General features: G+C 41.9%; 1 protein-coding gene across 1 annotated transcript in view; it reads left to right on the forward strand.

The window, feature by feature from the left end:
* The window catches only part of pdgfc (platelet derived growth factor c), a 63,393-nt gene that overhangs the window by 1,173 nt on the left and 39,720 nt on the right, over positions 1-22,500 (forward strand). The gene's annotated exons all lie outside the window — the stretch shown is intronic.

The following is a 22,500-nucleotide window of genomic DNA, read 5'->3' on the forward strand; positions in this document are numbered from 1 at the left end:
TGAAATAAAATGCTCGTGTATGAGCTACAGGTTTCGAAACACGCAGGTGTGTAAGCTTCACAACACGCGACTTGTACAGTATGTATGTGTGTGTGTGTTGCCGAACGTTTAAAGTTGTGTGTTGTGTTGTGCAGGTGTTTGTAAAGCTTCCAAGCCTGTTATCTGTGTGTCCCGAAGGTTGTAAGAATACGTACGGGTTATAAACTACAGTACAGCACACACAGCTACGAGTATGAGGTTAGACACAGCAGACGTGTCTCTACTCAAGGCGAAGGTGTGTGAGCCACAAGTGTAAATACTTTCAGATGTGTATGAGCCACAAGGAGACTTGCTGTCATGGACACTACATGTACAGAGACTTGGACTTGTGTGTGATGGGAGTGTAGTGACTTGTAATTGTCTACAGGTTTGGAGTCGTGTGAATTTATAAGCTACAAGTATAAAGACTTGTACAGTAAGTGTCTGTTTGTTGTTGTGCATTTATTTATTTATTTATTGCTGTGAACACATATTACATTTATCAGGTTTATTAGTCGTCTATTTCTGTTTGCTGTCAGCTTGTACTGTAGAATGGAATTTCACCCTCTGGTTACAGCTCTGAATAAATCCGATGACTTTGTCTTCACGTCTTGTGACACCTCGAGCGCGTTTTTTTCCCCTCCGACAAATCGCACCGCGTCTTGCGTTCGACCTCACTCCTTCTCTCGACGTGCATTCCTTGCGCTCTTCAAACGCTCTTTCTCTTTTCTCGGCGCTCCCACACTCTTTCTGCACTCTCCCACACTTTCTCTGAATGGTCGCGCTTGTTCGCGTCAAACGGCATTATCGTAGGTAGGAAGTGGAAATTACCGTCGGCTTTAAAGTGGATCCGTATGTATATATAAGGGACGAAAGAGGGGCAAAGAAAACTCCCAATAACGACGTCCCTCGAGGAAAGCTTCCTCTCTGATCGCAGAAAGGCTCCATTCATCCAGTGCTAGCTGCCCCGGGGCTGCGTAATTTGCTTAGCTCTGAACCCCACTGATAGGCTGAGATGAATAGGGAAAAATGTCAAAAGGTCCCATTTTAGTGCGAACACAGAGCAAGAAAACTCAAACACAGAGTGCTGACAAGTTTGGAGGAAAAAAAAAAGGAAGTCGGTGGAGATAAACAGACCGTCGGCCACCGTCGCGCAGCGCTGACACTGATTAAACCGCTAGCATGTTGACCGAGGAGGGCGCGCACCTGAACTGGGTCACGGGTCAAAGCCGAGGAAGAAAGAATTTTTAAAAAATGCAGAAGTTGTTTTTGGTTCAATTTATTGGTTATCCATTTTGGTTTGTGAACAATTTGTACAGTGGAATTTCTCCATCCATCTCGTCACTGTGTTTGTTTACACTGTGTGTGTCCTACAGAGCTGGTTATCTCTGAGATCTTACAGGTTTACAAGTTTAATGGTGTGAACTTGTGTGTCAAATAAAAAAAAAAACTCTGTAAGCATCAATATCAATAAAATGAGTTGTGTGTGTGTGTGTGTGTGTGTGTGTGTGTGTGTGTGTGTGTGTGTGTGTGTGTGTGTGTGTGTGAGAGAGTTAGACATGTGCCAAGGGTTAAAAAACTTGTAAGTTATAAGTTTAATAAATGATAGGTGTGAGTTACGAAGTTTAAAAAACTGTGTGTGTGTGTGTGTGTGTGTGTGTGTGTGTGTGTGTGTGTGTGTGTGTGTGTGTGTGTGTGTGTGTGTGTGTGTGAGAGCTACAAGTTTAGAGGCATGCATGTGTATCATAGAAGTTCATTCATTCATTCATCTTCTACGGCTTATCCGAACGTCTCGGGTCACGGGGAGCCTGTGCCTACTGTATCTCAGGCGTCATCGGGCATCGAGGCAGGATACACCCTGGACGGAGTGCCAACCCATCACAGGGCACACACACACACACACTCTCATTCACTCACACACACTCACACACTACGGACAATTTTTCCAGAGATGCCAATCAACCTACCATGCATGTCTTTGGACCGGGGGAGGAAACCGGAGTACCCGGAGGAAACCCCCGAGGCACGGGGAGAACATGCAAACTCAACTCACACACACACACACACACACACAAGGTGGAGGCGGGAATCGAACCCCCAATCTAACCCACCGTGCCCCCCCTTCGTAGACGTTTAGCGACATGTGAATGTACATTGTAGGTTATGAGACCTGCCCAAGTTTATAGACTTGCAAATATTTGTACTCAAATTTTAACAATGTTTATGTGATCAAGCAAGTTTAGAGACGTGTAACCGCGTGTCACAGAGGTGCAGACGCTCGTACGTGCGCAGTGTCTAAGATGCAGGTCTACGATGCCGCGTTTGCTACACGCACAGAGACGTGTAGGTGTGTGAGTCACGAGGTTAGATGTTTGTAAGTGAATGAGCTACAGGTTTAGACATCAGTAACAGTGACTGTTCAAGAGAAGGAAGAAGTGTAAAAGTAAATAGCTTCTAGATTAAGAAACTTGAGCTACAAGTCGAGAAACTTGTGCAATTGCGATTGTACGTGTGTTAGCTACAGTTTTTGAAACTTGTAGAGTGGAATTTCACTGTCCACTTAGAGCCCCGAATAAATCTGATGACTTTTGTCCGCTCGGCTGCACCGAAAGGCCTCCTCCCGAATCGTTCTCCAACACCTCAGAGTTCGTCTCCGTTCGCTCGGACAGTAACCCGATAGCTTTTAATGGAAACAGTGCGTGACTTTGTGCAGACTGAAAAACAAGGGCAGGACTTTTGCGCCTTGGTACGGTGCGAGCTTTTAACGGCCTCTCTGTTCCCCCGTGACCGAAAGAGCAATGAATGAGTCGGATTCTCTGCCAAGTGTATCTCAAAGGTGAGTCTTGTTCTCGAGTTCTCTTTTATCACGTCAACAATGCGAGCCTTATCGCGGCCGTTCCTTCGCCGCGATGACAGAAGCTGCCACTGACCGTTGATCTGGGACGAGGTTAGCTTTGCAGCTGGAGAGGTTTCGAGTCCAGAAAACAGGTGAGATCTGGAAGTGGACCTGGAATGATAAATCGGAGGAGTATGAATGAGCGAAGATGAGTCTGGCAGATGTTCAGGTGTTCGGTCAGTGGATGTCAGTAGAAGCAGTTCACATTTTCACTTTGTCTATAAATGCTCGTGTCCGTGGTGAAAAAGTGTCGCCGCGGTTCCTTGTACCAACAACAACAACAACAACAACAACAAGAATGCAGAAACCAAACTTTCTGAGAGATCACAGGTTTATCCTCATACAGTATCTACTGTGTAATGCGTTCTCGTTGCTATAGTAACAGCTCCACATCAACAAATAAGTTTCCTGTATCATGGAGATGTTTATTTTGCATTATTCTCCAGTCTAGGGATTTAGTTACCACGTTTTCTGACTGCAGAAAGTCTTCTGGAGGAAGGAGAAGTTTATATGCTGATAAAAGCTGAACAAAACACGGTGTTAGTGTGTTAGTGTGTTAGAGTGTTAGAGTGTTAGTGTGTTAGTGTGTTAGTGTGTTAGAGTGTTAGTGTGTTAGAGTGTTAGTGTGTTAGAGTGTTAGTGTGTTAGTGTGTTAGTGTGTTAGAGTGTTAGTGTGTTAGAGTGTTAGTGTGTTAGTGTGTTAGTGTGTTAGAGTGTTAGTGTTAGTGTGTTAGAGTGTTAGTGTGTTAGAGTGTTAGTGTGTTAGAGTGTTAGAGTGTTAGTGTGTTAGTGTGTTAGTGTGTTAGACTTTTCTTTTTTTATTTTTTTATATTTTTTTTTTTATATTGTTGTTTTTTTCAGAGTTGTTTAGATTTTTTTATTTTTTTAGATTGTTTATTTTTTTATTTTTTTATATTTTATTTGTTATTTTTTTCTCTTTTTATTTTTTTTTTATTTTTATTTTTTTTATTTTTTTTTTTCTATTTTATCTTTTTTGTCTATTTTTTTCTCTTTTTCTTTTCTTTTTTTCTTTTGTTTTTTCTCTTTTTCTTTTTTTCTCTTTTTCTTTTTTCTTTTTTTCTCTCTCTTTTCTTTTTTCTCTTTTTCTCTTTTTCTTTTTTTCTTTGTTTTCTTTTTCTTTTTTTATATTTTTTTATTTTGTTTTTTTTTATTTTTATTTTATATTTTTATCTTTTTCTTTTTTCTCTTTTCTCTTTTTATTTTTTTTCTTTTTTCATCTTTTTTTTTTCATATTCTCTTTTTTCTTTTTTTCTTTTTTCTTTTTTCTTTGTTTTCTCTTTTTTCTCTTTTTCTTTTTATTCTTTTTTATCTCTTTTTCTTTTTTTCTCTTTTCTTCTTTTTTTTTTCTCTTTTTCTTTTCTTTTTTTTTCTTTTTTCCTTTTTTCTTTTTTTTTTTTTTATCTCTTTTTCTTTTTTGTTCTCTTTTCTTTTTCTTTTTTCTTTTTTCTTTTTTTCTCGTTTTTTATCTTTTTTTCTCTTTATCGTCTTTTTTCTTTTCCTTTTTCTTTTTTTCTCTTTTTTTTTTCTTATTTTTTCTCTTTTTCTTTTTTCTTTTTGTTCTTTTTTTTTTTTTCTTTTTTTCTCTTTTTCTCTTTTTCTCTTTTTCTTTTTTTCTCTTTTTCTTTTTTCTTTTTTCTCTTTTTTCTTTTTTTCTTTTTTCTCTTTTTCTTTTTTTCTTTTTTTCTCTTTCTCTATTTTTCTTTCTTTCTTTTTTTCTTTTTTCTTTTTTTTCTCTTTTTCTTTTTTTCTTTTTTTCTTTTTTTTTCTTTTTTCTTTCTCTCTTTTTCTTTCTTTCTTGTTTTTCTTTCTTGTTTTTCTTTCTTTTTTTCTTTTTTTCTTTTTTCTTTTTTTCTTTTTTTCTCTTTTTCTTTTTTTTCTCTTTTTTCTTTTTTTCTCTTTTTCTTTTTTTCTTTTTTCTCTTTTTCTTTTTTTTCTCTTTTTCTCTTGTCTTTTTTTTCTCTTTTTCTCTTTTTCTCTTTTGTTCTTTTTTCTTTTTTTCTCTTTTCTTTTTTTCTCTTTTTCTCTTTTTCTTTTTTCTTTTTTTCTCTTTTTCTTTTTTTCTTTTTTTCTTTTTCTTTTTTCTATTTTTCTTTTTTATTTTTTTCTTTTTTTTCTTTTCTTTTTGTCTTCTTTTTCTCTTTTTCTTTTTTCTCTGTTTTTCTATTTTTCTCTTTTTCTTTTTTCTGTTTTTTCTCTTTTTCTCTTTTTTTCATTTTTTTCTTTTTTCTTCTTTTTCTCTTTTTTTCTTTTTTTCTTTTTTTCTCTTTTTCTCTTTTTCTCTTTTTTCTTTTTTCTCTTTTTCTTTTTTTCTTTTATTTTTTCATTTTTTTCTTTTTTCTCTTTTTCTCTTTTTCTTTTTTCTTTTTTCTCTTTTTATTCTTTTTCTTTTTTTCTTTTTTCTTTTTTTCTCTTTTTTCTCTTTTATCTTTTTTCTTCCTTTTTCTTTTTTCTTCTTTTTTTTTCTTTTTTCTTTTTTTCTATTTTTCTTTTTTCTTTTTTTCTTTTTCTTTTTTCTTTTTTTCTTCTTTCTCTTTTTCTTTTTTCTCTTTTTCTTTTTTTTCTTTTTCTTTTTTTCTTTTTTCTCTTTTTTCTTTTTTTCTCTTTTTCTTTTTTTCTCTTTTTCTCTTTTTCTTTTTTTCTTTTTTCTTTTTTTCTTGTTTTCTCTTTTTCTCTTTTTCTTTTTTTCTTTTTTCTTTTTTTCTTTTGTTTTCTTTTTCTCTTTTTCTTTTTTTCTTTTTTTTCTCTTTTTCTCTTTTTTTCTCTTTTTTTCTCTTTTTCTCTTTCTCTCTTTTTCTCTCTCTTTTTCTCTTTTTTCTGTTTTTTTCTCTTTTTCTTTTTTTCTCTTTTTTCTTTTTTTCTCTTTGTTTCTCTTTTTTTTCTTTTTCTTTTTTTCTTTTTTCTTTTTCTCTTTTTTCTTTTTTCCTTGTTTTCTTTTTTTTATTTCTTTTTGTCTCTCTCTCTCTTTTTCTCTTTTTCTTTTTTCTCTTTTTCTTTTTTCTTTTTTTCTTTTTTTCTTTTTTTCTGGTTTCTTTTTTTCTTTTTTTCTGTTTTTTTATACTTTTTATCATCTTTGTTCTGTTTTTATCTGTTTTGTTTTCTCTTTTTCTTTTTTTTCCTCTTATTTCTTTTTTCTTTTTTCCTTTTTCTTTTTTCTGTAGATTTTTTTTCTTTTTATTATTTTTTTTCTTTTTTTCCTTTTTTTTGTATCTTTTTTTCTTTTTTTTCTCTTTTTCTTCTTTTCTCTTTTCTCTTTGGGGTCTTTTTTTCTTGTGTTTTCTTTTTTCTCTTTTTACTCTTTTTCTTTTTTTCTACTTTTCTCGTTTTTTATTTTGTTAATTTTGTTCGTTTGACTCTCATATGTGTGTATACTGTACAGAAGCGCTAGCAAAGCGCTAGGAGCAGCTGGAGAGGGAGCAGATCTAGCAGAGGTTACAGGGTTTAACTGCACTGCATTGTGGGTATTTTGTGGAAAGTAATGGTTGTTATAATGTGTTATGAGTGGAGTCTCTTCTTCTTTCCTCTTTTCGTTTCTTTACATCAGCTTTATCGTTTGTTAGAAGCAGGTGGAGTGAAAGTAACCCACAGGTATCATCAGGCAGGTGTGGTGGTACAGCGTGACTACCTGTAACAACCCCGATCCGCTCCGAGGCTCACCGAGACTCGTGGGACAAACCTTCCAGGATGGAATTTTCCCAGTTTTTCCCACTTTGGAAATGTTTTCCAAAGAAAGTAGGGCTTACATGTGAGTCTATGGCTGTGTGCCTATTGCTTCCATTCGGTCCAAATCCCTGTAGATGTTCTGATCCCCGAATAAGCTCGAAGACAGCTTTGCACAGTCTTAACCTTCTGAAATATGTTCGTGTTGAGTGAAACGCAGGAAATGTGACCCAAGACACGTTCATAATGCCTTTTTTTTTTCCTGCCAGGATCCGTAAGATCCCTCTGGCACCTCCAGCTGATTAATGAGTGTGTGGAGCTCAGTCAGAATGCTGGGCTTTTCATGAAGCTACACACAGAAGAACTGTGAGTAAATGTTGGTTGTCGTATCAGTGGAGTCGTGTTAATCACCAGTGTGGTGCAGAAGATAAATGTGAGCTCCTTAAATGTCCAAAGCTTTTTTTTTTGGAAGTAGAGGGTTTTTTGTTCAGACCTGCTGCTGGACCAACTTCAGTTATTGCAAAGTGTTTTCTGCAGGCGGTTTGTACCGGAGCCCAATTATCCCTCATTAAGCTTCTGTAGTCCCTCCAGCATCAGGGGAAGGATAAAAGAAAAATGCAACAGCTGAGCACTTAGTGGATTTACTGGATCACCGTGTAGAGAGGAACGAGGCTTAATGTGGCGTTCGAGTTAAATGCCAATCACAGGCTGTTCCACTCGGACGTGGACAGGTGGACTGGAGCAGAGCCGAACAACGCGCTCGATGGGTTCCAGGAACTCAGAGCTTTCACAAACAAGTTCTTATTCCGAGTGAAGAAATATTCGTCCTTTAAACATACAATAGTTCAACTGGAACTCAGCTGTAACGTCAAGTCATGTGGTAATAAGTCACGTGGTAATAAGTCATGTGGTAATAAGTCGTGCATAAAGTGATCATAGATCTAAACTTCATCACAATGAGTGACGTGTTTCACCTTCACCAACCAAGCAGGAAGACCGACGATCCAACACAAACCTGAAGCACATGCAGGACACTGCGCTCTCTCTCTCTCTCTCTCTCTCTCTCTCTCTCTCTCTCACACACACACACACACACACACACACACACACACACACACACACACACACACACACACACACACACTCTGTCTGTCTCTGTCTCTCTCTCTCTCTCTCTCTCTCTCTCTCTCTCTCTCTCACACACACACACACACACACACACACACACACACACACACACACACACACACACACACACTCTCTCTGTGTGTCTGTGTCTGTGTCTCTCTCTCTCTCTCTCTCTCTCTCTCTCTCTCTTTCTCACACACACACACACACACACTCTCTCTCTCTCTCTCTCTCTCTCTCTCTCTCTCACACACACACACACACACACACACACACACACACACACACACACACACACACACACACACACTCTGTCTGTCTCTGTCTCTCTCTCTCTCCCTCACTCCTGCTCTCTGTCTCTCTCTCTCTCCCTCTCTCCCTCCCCCCCCCTCACCTCTCTCTCTCACACACACACACACACACTCTCTCTCTCTCTGCTCTCTCTCTTTCTCTCTCTCCTCTCCTCTCTCATCTCTCTCTCTCCTCCCTCCTCGTCTTCTTTCTCTCTCTTCCTCTCCTCAATCTTTCTTCTCTCTCCCCCTCCCCCCCTCTCTCTCTCTCTCTCTCTCTCACACACACACACAACACACACACAACACTCTGGCTGCTGTCTCTCTCTTCTCTCTCTCTCTCATCTCTCTCGTCACACACACACACACACACACACACACTCTCTCTCCCTCTCTCTCTCTCTCTTCCTCTCTCCTCTCGTTCTCCTCTTCTCCTCTCTCTATCACACACACACACACACACACACACACACACACTCTGTCTGTCTCTCTCTCTCTCTCTCTCTCTCTCTCTCTCTCTCTCTCTCTCTCACACACACACACAAACACACACACTCTCTCTCTCTCTCTCTCTCTCTCTCTCTCTCTCTCTCTCTCTCTCTCTCTCACACACACACACACACACACACACACACACACACACACACACACACACACACACACACACTCGCTCTCTCTCACTAATCACCACTGTTCCCCAGTGACCAGTCACTGATCACCACCGTCTCACACACACACTCACACACACACACACACACACACACACACACACACACACACACACACACACACACACACACACACACACAGACACACTCGCTCTCTCTCACTAATCACCACTGTTCCCCAGTGACCAGTCACTGATCACCACCGTCACACACACACACACACACACACACACACACACACACACACACACACACACACACACACACACACACACACACACACTGTTAATCACATTGTATTGTAATATATACAGTAAATATTCTATTTATTCTATTTTATTCTATTTCTGATGTGATTTGTGCTAATAATCGTGATGAATATGCAGATGAGTCTGTGGCTTCATGTAGCTTTTGGGAGTGTGTAGCACTCAGCGATCAGAGGTGTGTGAAGGTCCTCAGGTCTGTACATTCACAAGCAGATCATCAGACGTGTCGGTTTAAAAAAGCAACACATTGGTGGAAACTTCCAGAAACGTCAGATCACTTTAGACCCCATGATGAGCGATCAGGCCTCGAGTTCATTACAGGATATGAGTTAATATTACAGCTATTGCTGCTGCAGCTAAAGCGCTGATGATGTGAGAGCTGGCAGGGTTTCTTCTTGGCTTCCTGCGTCCATATTACCAGTCTGTTGTGTTAAGTGGTTTCCATGGCTTTTATCTACATGCACGAACCGTCGCAACTCGCAGAACGTCTCCAGAACGATTCGCGGCACCCGGCGGTGCAGCGCGAGGAATGAGACAAGCTTTTCATGGCACACACTGAGACAAATGACTCCCTGTTAAAGCAGGATTTTGCCCTGACCTTTTTTTTTTTTTTTTTAACATGAAGCGCTCCAGGCTGCAATTCTCCAGGCACTGAAGCGAGCTGTCAGTCGACACCGTGCGCTCTGCCAATTCATGTCGTGCTTTAAAAGCCGAAAAGGAGCGAAGCTTTCGTGTTCGGTTCCGCCGTAAAATCTGGTATTTTCAAGAGCATTAAATATACTACATGCAGAATTAAACACACTCAGCACCGTCCAAAGATAAATCTCTCTTTAGAAAGTGGGAGATTACAGGGTAACCGTGTCCACTGCACTTAAAAAGAGTGACGGATTCACTGGCAAGTCGACGCCTGTCTGATGTTTGCCATGTCAGCCTTCAAGCACAAATATCTTTCCATAACGGGAATGCAGAAGGGCACTTCCTTTAAAGACCTGGGTCACGGCTTTCGTTTGTTTTCTCTTCCTGTCTCTAAGCCGCTTTTAGAGGCTGAACTTTTGCTTGTCTTTTTTCCTCTCACCGATGTTGACACATCATAAATACAGACCTAAAGCCAGTGCTTTGTGGAGCGATCGTGTGGTTCTGCACGAGGAAAAGATGGGACATAATTTATGACATACTTTTATGAAAGAATAAGCAACAGAACACAGATCAGTGTTTGTACAGGAAACAAAAGTCTTTTAGAGCGACGGGAAAGCGATTTGTCTCCGAATCGACTCACCTGAATAAAAGGAATCGAATATTTTGTAGAATTTTTGAAGTAAGACAAAAGACAGAGCTGTAGAACTGCAGCAACTTTAACCAGAAGAACGCGACGAAAGGAGGTGAGACACGACCTGCGTTTCCAAATTACTGATATTTTATATTTAAATATTTATCTAATTCTAAACGAATTCGTTGGGCACGGTGGCTTAGTAGTTAGCACGTTCGCCTCACACCTCCAGGGTCGGGGGTTCGATTCCCACCTCCTCGTTGTGTGTGTGGAGTTTGCATGTTCTCCCCGTGCCTCGGGGGTTTCCTCCGGGTACTCCGGTTTCCTCCCCCGGTCCAAAGACATGCATGGTAGGTTGACTGGCATCTCTGTAAAATTGTCCGTAGTGTGTGTGTGTGTGAGTGAATGAGAGTGTGTGTGCCCTGTGATGGGTTGGCACTCCGTCCAGGGTGTATCCTGCCTCGATGCCCGATGACGCCTGAGATAGGCACAGGCTCCCCGTGACCCGAGACGTTCAGATAAGTGGTAGAAGATGAGTGAGATAGTGAGTGAGTGAGTGAGTGAGTGAGTGAGTGAGTGAGTGAGTGAGTGAGTGAGATAGTGAGTGAGTGAGTGAGTGAGTGAGTGAGTGAGTGAGTGAGTGAGTGAGTGAGTGAGTGAGTGAGATAGTGAGTGAGTGAGTGAGTGAGTGAGTGAGTGAGTGAGTGAGTAAACGAATTCGCTACGTCTCAGTTTTCATTTTAAACCCGTCTGTTTTTTAGCGTTTTTTTTTTTCTTTGCACCATTTCCATATTTCTGACCAATGAGTGAAAGAGCTTTACGGGGACATATTTAGCTTGACGCCCTGCAGTCAGTTTACTTCTGTGCGAACCGACTCAAACCACACCAAACAGCAAAGGTAGCAATTTTGCTTTAATTTCCGAAGACTAATAGCCGCTTTAATATTTCCTGGGATCGATTCTAAAAGTTTTAGGAACCGATGAAAGGCGGTTTTCGCTCAGTTTTCACCGTCGCCGTCCGAGACGTCGCTCCAGAATAAATAGAGAGAAGTCTGATATCTTTTAGCGAGGTTCAGCTGTAGCCTGAATGCTAACCAGAATCCGTCACGTCACTTTACGTCCGTCATCGCGGCTCCCGAATCTCTTTGATCTGGGATAATAACAGGTTTAAAATAACACACCAAACCCCCAGAATCAGCGAGAGGAAAGACCTTTTGCCTGGTGGTTTCTTAAAAATAAAAGCCAGAGAGAAAGAGAGAGAGAGAGAGAAAGAGAGAGAGAGAGATAAAGGATAAATACGGAAAAGGTCTGAAAGTCTATAATCTTCCAGAACAACTGTTTCCTCTTGGTGGCTGTTCAAGATGGAAGATTATATGTTGTGATAAGCGAGTTGTGCTTAACCGCAGGTCGTAAAGTGCCTCCGTGGAGAAGTTTTGGACGGCAGGCCGCTCTTTTAGCAACACACCACACAACACTTTAATGTTTAACAAGCTTCTTTTTTGTGTCCATTACGCATGAATGTAAGTATAGAAACCTGGACTGGTCTTGTGTTTGTGAGCCGAAATGAGAAGGTAAGGCGACTCGCCCCGAGGTCTGACGTTCCCCTGACACAATAAGTAGGTGTCAGAATCTTCCCCGGACGACTACGCTTCCTTCGCCCTGACACCTTTACACCTTTACACTGATCCCCATCCATCACTCTCTTGACACTTTAAACGTTCTCATAACTGCTGGTTTTTTAACAAGCAGTTTAATGTCAGACTTTTTTTTTTATCATTTCTTTCGGGCGATAAAATCGCCGGCGTGTAACAGGACGAGAACTCGAAGGGACGTCGGAACACACGGACGATGTTCGGTCGCGGCTTTTGGGTCCCACGGTAATTCTGGAGCGAGATGATATGCGTTTATGATGGCTCTTGACCGTGAGACATCTGTGGATCGCACCCCAGAGATTTTGGAGCAAACCAAATTCCAAAGCTCTGTTTTTTTTCTGGCAGGAGGCAAATGTGATGACCCCGGTTACCGTCTACATACCTTGGCAGATTTTAGCGCTCAATGTCAGAGAGGTATTTTGAAATGCCCCCCTTTCTCTCTCTCTCTCTCTCTCTCTTTCTCTCTCTCTCTCTCTCTCCCATCGTGGGCTGTTTGATCAGAGCCGCACTGTTTTGCCGGGCAGCTGCCGATGACCGGTGCGGTGTTGACTCAACACACAGATCATCTCACGAAAGCCGAGGCTCGAAAACATCAGGGTCAAACCGACGGTCATGAGTCGTCTTGTTATTTCAGCGTATTCTTTTTTCTTCTTTTTTTTCTTTCTGTGATCGTGACTCTTGCTGCTCGGTTTTCTCGACTCTATTGCCTCAGAACCACAGACTCGACTCTTCCAAATGGCAAAAAACAACCTTTTGAAATCTTTTCCTGTTTTCTTTATAAGTGTGGGACGTTCAAAGGATGTGCCATCACCGAAGGTGCAGATCCTGGAGATACTCCAGCTGGCGATGTGAAGGAAGAGTGTCGAAAATACGAGATGTACCTCGAATCGTCCGGATCGGGTCCAGCTCGAACATCGACACGGTGTCACGATCACAAACCTGCTCGAAGATATCACATAGCACATAAGGGAACGTTCCTGTCTATAACGCCGAGCCGAGCTTAAAATAAAAAAGAGTTTCTTGCATCTGAACTCTGGCGAAAAATAATTCGACACTGAATCGATTCACTTGTCACTGAATCGATTCAATTCTGAACTGACTCACTGGCAAGTGAATCAAATACAATGTGTGTTTTGGCTTGCAGCATTTTTCTGTAGACTGAGATTACTTCAGAGAGCAAACCGAGCCAAAGGGCCGAGCCGTATCACCGCAGACCTGACAAACGATCTGGAGATTAACACAAAGTGAATAATGAATCATTTATTCATCCTGATTCTCCGCTTGATTTATATGTTTTATCTGTAAAGGTTTGTTCATTTTCCATTACCAGTTCTGACCGATTAAATAGATTTGTATAAATATATGCAACGTGAAACCAGACCGAAAGTGTTAAAGCGGCTTAAAGCAATCTCTCTTTTCCAAAAAAAAAAAAACATTTCAGCACTTTTGATGGATTTAGCGATTCAGCCGTCGGAGAAGGAGCCGGTGTTCCGGCTGTCGTATCGGTGCGCCGTGGCTCTGAAGTGAAGGTGAAATATGATGAAATCCATTTCAGTTGACACAACAGAGCACCACGGCGAGACCATATGCTCCTCCTGTCCCTTCACAGAGAACCTCTCCATTCCTCCATCTGTCACTCTCTTTCTTTCTCCTCATGCATTCTTCCAGGACAGATGAAGGAAGGGCTGAGAAATGCTGCTGCTGCCAAATGCTAACATTTCATTTTGCTAATTATCCACCCTCTCCGCTGCACACCGAGTCACCGTTATTCACCACGAAACCTTCTCTGTTCTTTTCGCCTTCGTAGGTTTCTTACGCAAGAAAGAGAGAAATTCAAAGCGTCAGATTGCGGTTTAGCCCGAAGGAGCGTGTACGTCTGCAGTGAAGGTTGCCGGTAGGGACTTGTTCAGGACGACATCACCTGTAGCGTCAATTCTGCCATATCAATGACTGACGGATGAAACGGCAACCTTTTTTTTTTTTTTAACTTCTTTTGGATGTTTTCGGATTAAACCTTACGATACTTTACCATTGGCTTGAGCTTAGTTCTTTCTTCCCTATATTAGCATTTCTGGCTAACTTTTTTTTATGGATGTTCTCTAGCAAATATTTCTGCCTACCATTTCCTTTAAGATGTTTTAGCATTTTACGCTTTATCGGTAATTTCTCCCTGGTAACTCGGAAGCTGTCGGTAACATCCCGCGCAACCCTGCGACGCTAAGACACGTGCGACACCGTGCCCAACAGCCTCATTATCATTCTGTCAGCAGTTCAACATTGGCTGCTGAAATATGGACAGTGTGTTTGAAAAAAAAAAGGAAAAAGACCAAACACCTGTTGTAGGACTCAGCAGTGAAGCGACAGGGTTCCCGTGGCAGGCAAATTGCATTACGCTGCCTCGCACACGCTGCGACGTGTCACACACCCTGGCGTGTGTAACTCAATCACGGCTGGTGTGAGGAGAATGCTTGGCATAGGGCCCAAGCACAAATAGGTTTTTTTTTCACTACACACACATACACACAAATGCTGCAGGGATCCCTGCGATCTCCCCAGAGACCGAGGATCCATTTCTCCGAGCAGCAGCTGTCTGGCTCAGACGGACTCCGATTGCTGATTTATGGGTCTCTCTGTTGCGCCGGACAGAGTGTCTGCATAATATTTCTGCGATACAGAAATATGAACCAGTTATACTTTAAAGTTATGTTCCACCACCGTCGATGATGACATCACTGAACGTGTATTTCTGACCGAGGAGTATCTCTTCAACTAATTTCACTCATCCACAAAAAAAAAAAAAAAAACAAGAAAATTAAACAGGGGTGCCAATACTTTTGAGACAAAAAATAAATCTGGTTATAATATGTTCACGTAAATAAAAAATTCTTGACTAAACCTCATATGAAGCGAGTATTCCTTATGCATTATAAATAGTTATATAGCATTATAACACCTTATAATACCTACATAAGCACATACATAACTATGGCCTGAACTTTACTCATGTTTAGGCATGTTTAGTGTAACTCCAGACTACATAACGCATTATAATGTCTGTTTATAATCATACATACGAACATTATACTAAATGTATATATCGTGTTATATAGCGCACATAACGCTTCATTATATATGACATAAATGTGTACATGTGCTCAAGTTTAATTGTTTATGTGTTAATGATGGAAGGAGTCTCCAGTGTGAGAGCTTACTTCGGAAAAGTCTTCAGGACTTTCTTCTTCTTAACTTTAAGGAAGAGAGAGAAAAAAATCATAGACCGGTTTCACCAAAAAATTAATAAAAACAATGAGAGCAGATAAAAAAGTGATAAAAATGATGTAGGTGAAATAAATAGATGGAGTGAAGTAAAAAAAATACGATTATAAAGGAGACAAGAACGTCACTAATCTCCAGGAGATGGTCTGAGTTTCAGAGCTGTGATGAGAAACCATCAGCTAGTGTAGTGTAGGGTAAGTGTGTAAGGTAGAGAGAGAGAGGGAGAGGGAGGGAGGGAGAGAGAGAGAGATGGAGAGAGAGAGAGTAAGAGAGAGAGAGAGAGAGAGATGAAGAGACAGAGACAGAGAGAGAGATGGAGAGAGAGAGAGGATGGAGAGGAGAGAGTAAGAGGAGATAGAGAGGAGGAGAGATGAACCGAGTACAGAGACAGAGACAGAGAGAGAGATGGAGAGAGAGAGACATATATATACAGTATATACAGAGAGAGAGAGAGAGAGAGAGAGAGAGATGGAGAGAGAGAGGGAGAGAGAGAGAGACAGAGACAGAGAGAGAGGGAGAGAGAGAGTGAAAGAGACACAGAGAGAGACAGAGAGAGATGGAGAGAGAAAGCAGCAGAGAGAGCGCAGGCGGAGAGATGGAGAGAGAGAAGAGAGAGAGATGGAGAACGAAGGAGAGAGGATGAAGATGAACGAGGAGAGACAGAGAGAAGGAGATGGGAGGAGAGAGAGAGACCTATATATATATATATATATATTACAAGTATATACAGAGGAGAGAGAGATGGAGAGAGAGGAGACTGAGACGGAGAGAGAGAGAGATGACTAGGAGAGATTCGCACGTGCGAGAGAGAGTGAGAGAGGGAGCGAGAGATGAGACAGAGGTACAGGACAGATTGAGTGGAGAGAGAGAAGAGAGAGGGGGGGGGAGAGAGAGAGAGAGAGAGAGAGAGAGAGAGAGAGAGAGAGAGAGAGAGAGAGAGAGAGAGAGAGAGAGAGAGAGAGAGAGAGAGAGAGAGAGATTTGGAAATATCTAGAGATACTACAGTGTAAAATATCCAGTACTAACTCTCTCCCATCTCTCCTGCGCTCAGGTTATGAACCCTCTGTGCTGTATTATTCAGCCCAGTTGCTCCAAATGACTTACTAATGATGATGAGGATCTCGGGCTGGAAAATGACAGCTCAGTATTGCAGAAGGCTGAGTCGTGGATATGAGCTGTGTAATTGTGTAAGGATTAATCCCTAATCCCAGAGGATCAGATGAGTCTTCCATGGGCGATCGTGATGGCGCTCGGGGGCATCAGCGTCGTCTTAAAAATGGGTGTAATTCCGGTCGCTCTCTTTAACCGAGCTGTGTGGCATTTTAACTTTCCTGCTCTGCTTTTCTCTCAGTTCTACTGAAGTCACGCCGCTGAACGACTTCATCTTTTCTGGCGTTTTTACGAACGCCGTTTTCCGAGCAGGCCGCCTGCGTCTGAAATATAACAACGACATCCTTTATGATGAAACCATCTGGAACTGAACTTTCAGACCAGACGCCAGTTCGGGTACAAATGTCTCGATCTCCCGGTTTGTCTCGTTCTGTCCGAGACGATCAGACCGTTTAGATGAGAACTGGCATGTGATGATATCAAGACAGCAATCTGGTGTGTTTCACGGTTCCTTTTACAGTCCTCTGTTGTTTTACACTGAGATTTTAAACGGATTTGTTTAGCATCGATGCTTCGGGTCTGGTTTATTTTACCGGCCGATCGTTTTTAATTGTTTAGATCGGAATCGTCTGTAATCCCTGATTACAGAGTATGACCTTCTCGAGACAGCCCTCTTCATCAGGGTCATAATCCAGTCCTCAGGATAGTATAGGATCCATATTACATTTACATGTACCAGTCCCCTAGGTGAACTTCATTCCACCACTTCGGTGCAGAACAGAACAGAATCCCTCTTACCCTGAGAGATGGTGGGACCAGTGGGGCAGTGCTGTAGATCCGAGGGTCCGAGGTGCAGTGTGAGGAGTGATGAGGGCTTTGTGGGAAGAGGGAACTGGTCGGTTTTTGTGGCTTTGTAGGCCAGCATCGGTGTATTGAATCTGATGTGTTCAGCTACAGGAGCCAGTGGAGGAACACGGCAGTGTGGTGGTGTGGAGAACTTAGGCAGGTTGAAGACAAGTCACACAGCTGCATTTACTGTACAGAGGATGGTTTGTGTTCATATGTAGACGTGATAGAGAGAGCTGCAGTAGTCCGGTGTCGAGATGACAAGAGACTGAACACGTACCTGAGCAGCCTGTGTGGGGAAAAATGGTAGAATCTTTTTAATGTTGTAGAGAAGGAACCGACATGAGCGTGTCACATTAGGGACATGTGAGGAAAAGGACAGTTGATTGTCCAGGGTTACCCCAAGACTATGAGCTGATACTGAAGGTGAGATCAGATTGTTATGCAGGAATATAGCAAGGTCATGACCTGGGGATGAATCACCTGATGATCAGCAGTTCAGTTTTGCTGGGATTAAGCTTCAACTGATCATCCATGCCAGACATGCTGAGATCCGATCAGAAGCTGTGGTATCTGAGGGCAGGAAGGAGAGAATAAGTTGAGTATCACCAGCATAGCAGTGGTAAGAGAACCCGTGTGTACCAAGAGAATGAGTATACAGGGAGAAAAGAAGAGGACCAAGTATTGAGCCCTGTGGGACACCAGTGGAGAGTCTGCATGGAGCAGATGTCTCTCCCCTCCATGTTACCCGATATGAGCGACCTTCCAGGTAGGAAGCAAACCTTTCCCATGCTTATTTGCATCCTGATCCTGATGGTGGACAAAAGAATCTTGTGGCCGACCGTATGAAACGCTGCTGAAAGGTCAATCTCCATCGAGAACCGTCAGATATTCATCTTATCTGACAGATCATTACCGCCTTCGAATATTTAATGGCTAAAAAAGTCCGACATTGTTTCCCACAACGTTCTCTTTACAGTCCGATATTGTTCTTTAGTTAGATTTGCTTTACATCACTGTGTCTGGATCTGGATTGTATCATAAGCCCTAATATCAGATAACTGAAAAGAACTGCTTCTTGAAACCTTCATGGAACTTTCATTATTTCAAGCTAATTTAAGGACAGTTTGTTAGCATGAATAACAAACATTACTCTGCACCTATTTTATGCTAACAGCTAGCTATTTTTGAGTATATTTAAAGACCAGAAGCCAAGTTCATTAGTACGTCAGGCATAACGCGTGTGATGAGATGATGTATCATTGTTTTGTTTAAGTTAGCAAGTACGTTGTGCTAATTGGTTAGCACGTTCGCCTCACACCTCCAGGGTTGTGGGTTCGATTCCTGCCTCCGCCTTGTGTGCGTGGAGTTTGCATGTTCTCCCCGTGTGTGTGTGTGTGTGTGTGTGTGTGTGTGTGTGTGTGTGTGAGTGAATGAGAGTGTGTGTGTGCCCTGTGATGGATTGGCACTCCGTCCAGGGTGTATCCTGCCTCGATGCCCGATGACGCCTGAGATAGGCACAGGCTCCCCGTGACCCGAGAAGTTCGGATAAGCGGTAGAAGATGAGTGAGTGAGTGAGATTTGCAGTAAAATGCTAGAATTCCTGATAATTCTTTCATCACCAGGTCATCCACGTCTTTATTTATAGCGTATAAGGACAGAAACAGGACGCACCTGTTGCTAGCTATGTAGCGTTCAGTTAGCGTTTGGCCGAATGGACCATCTTAATTCTGTCATGTGTTATACTTTATTACCAGGTTCCTGTAAAACACCCGCAAACCCCCCTCACAGGGACGGCCTTTACTTTACTTCACTTTTCTAGTGCCGCTGTTTGGCAACACCTCTTAAATATGTACACTCTTAATCAAGAGTCAACATGCGCCGTGTGCAGAACGCCGCCGTCTTCCCGCCTGATACCGAGAGAAGAATGAAGGAAGTCACAGATTAAAAACGGATTTGTAGAAGTGCAAACAGGTTGCGTACGCAAGTCAGGTGCAAGAGTTCACGACGTTCCACCGGACGTGTGATACCAGGCGTGTGTGTTGAAAGAGCCGCTAGTAATCGAATACGTCCCGTTACTGAGCGCTTTAAAGCGGGGATTTGGAAAATAGTGGTGGTATAAGAGGAAGAAAGGGTTTATGTGTGAAGATCATGAGAAGTTCAGTAGTTAAAACACACCGTCCAGTGGAATTTGTTCGAAATAATTGACATCCAAAAACTTCTCGAAATCTCTTTTATTTTCAGCTACATTCACATTGAAAGAATTTTTGACGTTAATGTTTTTGTCTCGCCTCACACCTCTAGGGTTGGGGGTTCGATTCCCACCTCCGCCTTGTATGTGTGGAGTTTGCATGTTCTCCCCGTGCCTCGGGGGTTTCCTCCGGGTACTCCGGTTTCCTCCACCGGTCCAAAGACATGCATGGTAGGTTGATTGGCATCTCTGGAAAATTGTCCGTAGTGTGTGTGTGTGTGTGTGTGTGTGTGTGTGTGTGTGAGTGAATGAGTGTGTGTGTGCCCTGTGATGGGTTGCAAGGTTTTATATCTTAGCCACCAAAATTCTCTTGAATAACAAGAAATGAACTCTGAGACTTTTCAAGCATTAAAGTTTTTTTTCTGTTAGCAGAAGTGGAAGTCGCGTAAAAGTGACTTTTTTTTTTCACACTTCGAACCAAATTCGAAAACCGTTGCCATCTTTGCTTTCTTTGATAATTATGAAAAACAATCTAATCATCGCCGTCTCTTTCTCTCCGTCTCATTGGCTCCGTGTCTCGCCTCGGTTGGTGGCGTTTGTTCGTTTGAATGAGACGTTTGAGGAAGCGATCGGTCCGACAAGACGTAGTGGAGGCTTTGTTCGTTTGTGTATGTTAATTATGAAGAGATGACAGATTGTGTGTGTGTGTGTGTGTGTGTGTGTGTGTGTGTGTGTGTGTGTGTGTGTGTCTCACACTCTTGCAGTCATTGTTTAATGCTTGATGTGTTAGAAATCCATTAATGAATATCGGTTGAACGTCTCGGTTCCTCCGACATCGACGTGCCTCCTGAAGTATAATTACAGATCTTTTTTTTCTTTTCATGGGCTGTGTTCTGAATGTTTCATTTCATAAACTATTTAAACTTTAATTTGCCGTAGGGTTTAATATTGAAGTCTGTTAAGATAATTTAAGTGACTTGATTTGACATGTTAGAAATTCTTTGGCAGTCTTTTAGTGTTAAAAAAAAATCCAATAAGTTGTGATGAGACATTCGCCTGATTTAATAGGAACAAATACAGAGAAGGGGGCGTGGCCTATGCACTTGTTAGGTCCTGGTGAATAACAAAGGAGGCGTGGTCTGTGGCCTTTTTCGTTGAAGTGGGCGTGGCTTTCTGAGAAGCAAGGAATAGTGGTGCGATGTGGACTTTTTTTTGGTGAAGGGGCGTGGTCTCTGTGTTAAGAGCATTGTCTTATTGTTAGTGAATCCTGGAGGAGGCGTGGCCTGTGTGTCTGTTTTTTTGTTAATTAGAATTTCATTAAAAGGCCACATCTATAGCAGAATTGTAGAACTACTATAATACAAACCACACACACACACACACACACACACACACACACACACACATACACACACACACACACACACACACACACACACACACCAACACACACATACATACACACACACACACACACACACACACACACACACACACACACACACACACACACACACACACACACACACACACACCCACAGAGATGTCTTGTGTCAGGTTATTTCCAATGTTTGCATTAGGTGTTTGCATGTAACAATGTGTGTGTGTGTGTGTGTGTGTGTGTGTGTGTGTGTGTGTGTGTGTGTGTGTGTGTGTAAGAGAACTAGTTTTAAACAGAAAACAGTGAGAGTGTTTAAATATTGGCACTAAATTTGTGTGTTTTGCCGACTGCTGTGTCCCGTCCTGCAGGCGGTCTGCTTTAATCCCAGCGCACTTTCATCAGGCGGGTTAACGTGAGATTAAAAAGGCTTCATTACTTTCTCTCCGCCACCCACCTCGATCCTGAGTACTGTTTTGTTAGGAAACAGAATTAGCACGTAGGCATTTCATTTGTTATTTGTTTTCTCCTTTTTTATAGAAGTTATTAGCGACTACTGTGCACGAATATTTTCATTCACACGGATTCATTTGATGGATGTTTTTATAGAACATAAAAAATTACAAGAAATTCAGAATGTTATTTAAGAGAAAGTGAGAAACAGCAGCCAGACTGTTTGGGCTGATTAAAAAAATGCAGTTTATTCTGATTCGGCTTCAAAGACACATAAAGCACGCTGATTACACACGACGTTCTGAGCTGTTACCCAGAAACCACCTAAAGAATTGTCGAACATGCCAGAAACATTTGTTATCGGTTCCTGATACAAACTACTAACAAAATTGTTGCCAGCTACTTTGTGAAAACACACATTCAGCTCACCCATTAGGTTGCTAAAGCTGTAGCGCTGTTGCTAACCAACCGGTATATACAGACGCCGAACCTAGAGTGAATCCAGAAAGAATTCACATTTATTCACAGCCTTTGTTCAATCCGTTGTTGCAGCTCCTTAGGCAGCAGTTACAGCCTCAAATCGTTTTGTGTCCTATTGTTCTTGCAAGACCTGTCAAGCTCCATCAGGATGGATGGTGAGTGTCTGTGCTCAGCCATTTTCAGATCTGTCTGGGTTCAAGTCTGGGCTCTGTCTGGACCATGCGAGGACATTCGTAGAGTCGTCCCGTAGCCTCTACTCATGTGCTTGGGGTCGTTGTCCTGTTGAAAGATCATCTTTCGGCCCAGTCTGAGGTCCAGAGCGCTCTTCAGCAGGTTTTCATCAAGGATGTCTCTGTACATTGCTGCATTCATCTGTCCCTCGATCCTGACTAGTCTCCCAGTTCCTTCCGCTGAAAAACATCCCCACAGCATGATGCTGCCACCACCATGCTTCACTGTAGGGATAGCATTGGCCAGGTGATGAGCGGTGCCTGGTTTCCTCCACACATGACGCTCATAGTGTTCAATCTTTGTTTTATCAGACCAGAGAATTTTATTTATCATGGTCTGAGAGTCCTTCAGGTGTCTTTTGGCAAACTCCAAGTGGGTCACCATGTGAGGAGTGGCTTCCGTCTGGCCAATCTACCATACATCTACATTTATGGCATTTAGCAGACACCCTTATCCAGAGTGACGTACAACTGAGCAACTGAGGGTTAAGGGCCTTGCTCAGGGGACCAGCAGTGGCAGCTTGGTGGACCTGGGGTTCGAACCCATGACCTTCCATACAGGCCTGATTGGAGGAGTGCTGAAGAAATGGTACTTCTTATGGAAGGTTATCATCTCTTCACAGAGGAACGCTCGGGACCTTCTCCCCGATCACTCGGTTTGGCCGAGCGACCCT

The sequence above is a fragment of the Tachysurus fulvidraco genome, chromosome 17 (genome assembly GCF_022655615.1).
Source record: "Tachysurus fulvidraco isolate hzauxx_2018 chromosome 17, HZAU_PFXX_2.0, whole genome shotgun sequence".
NCBI classification, from domain to species: Eukaryota; Metazoa; Chordata; class Actinopteri; order Siluriformes; family Bagridae; genus Tachysurus; species Tachysurus fulvidraco.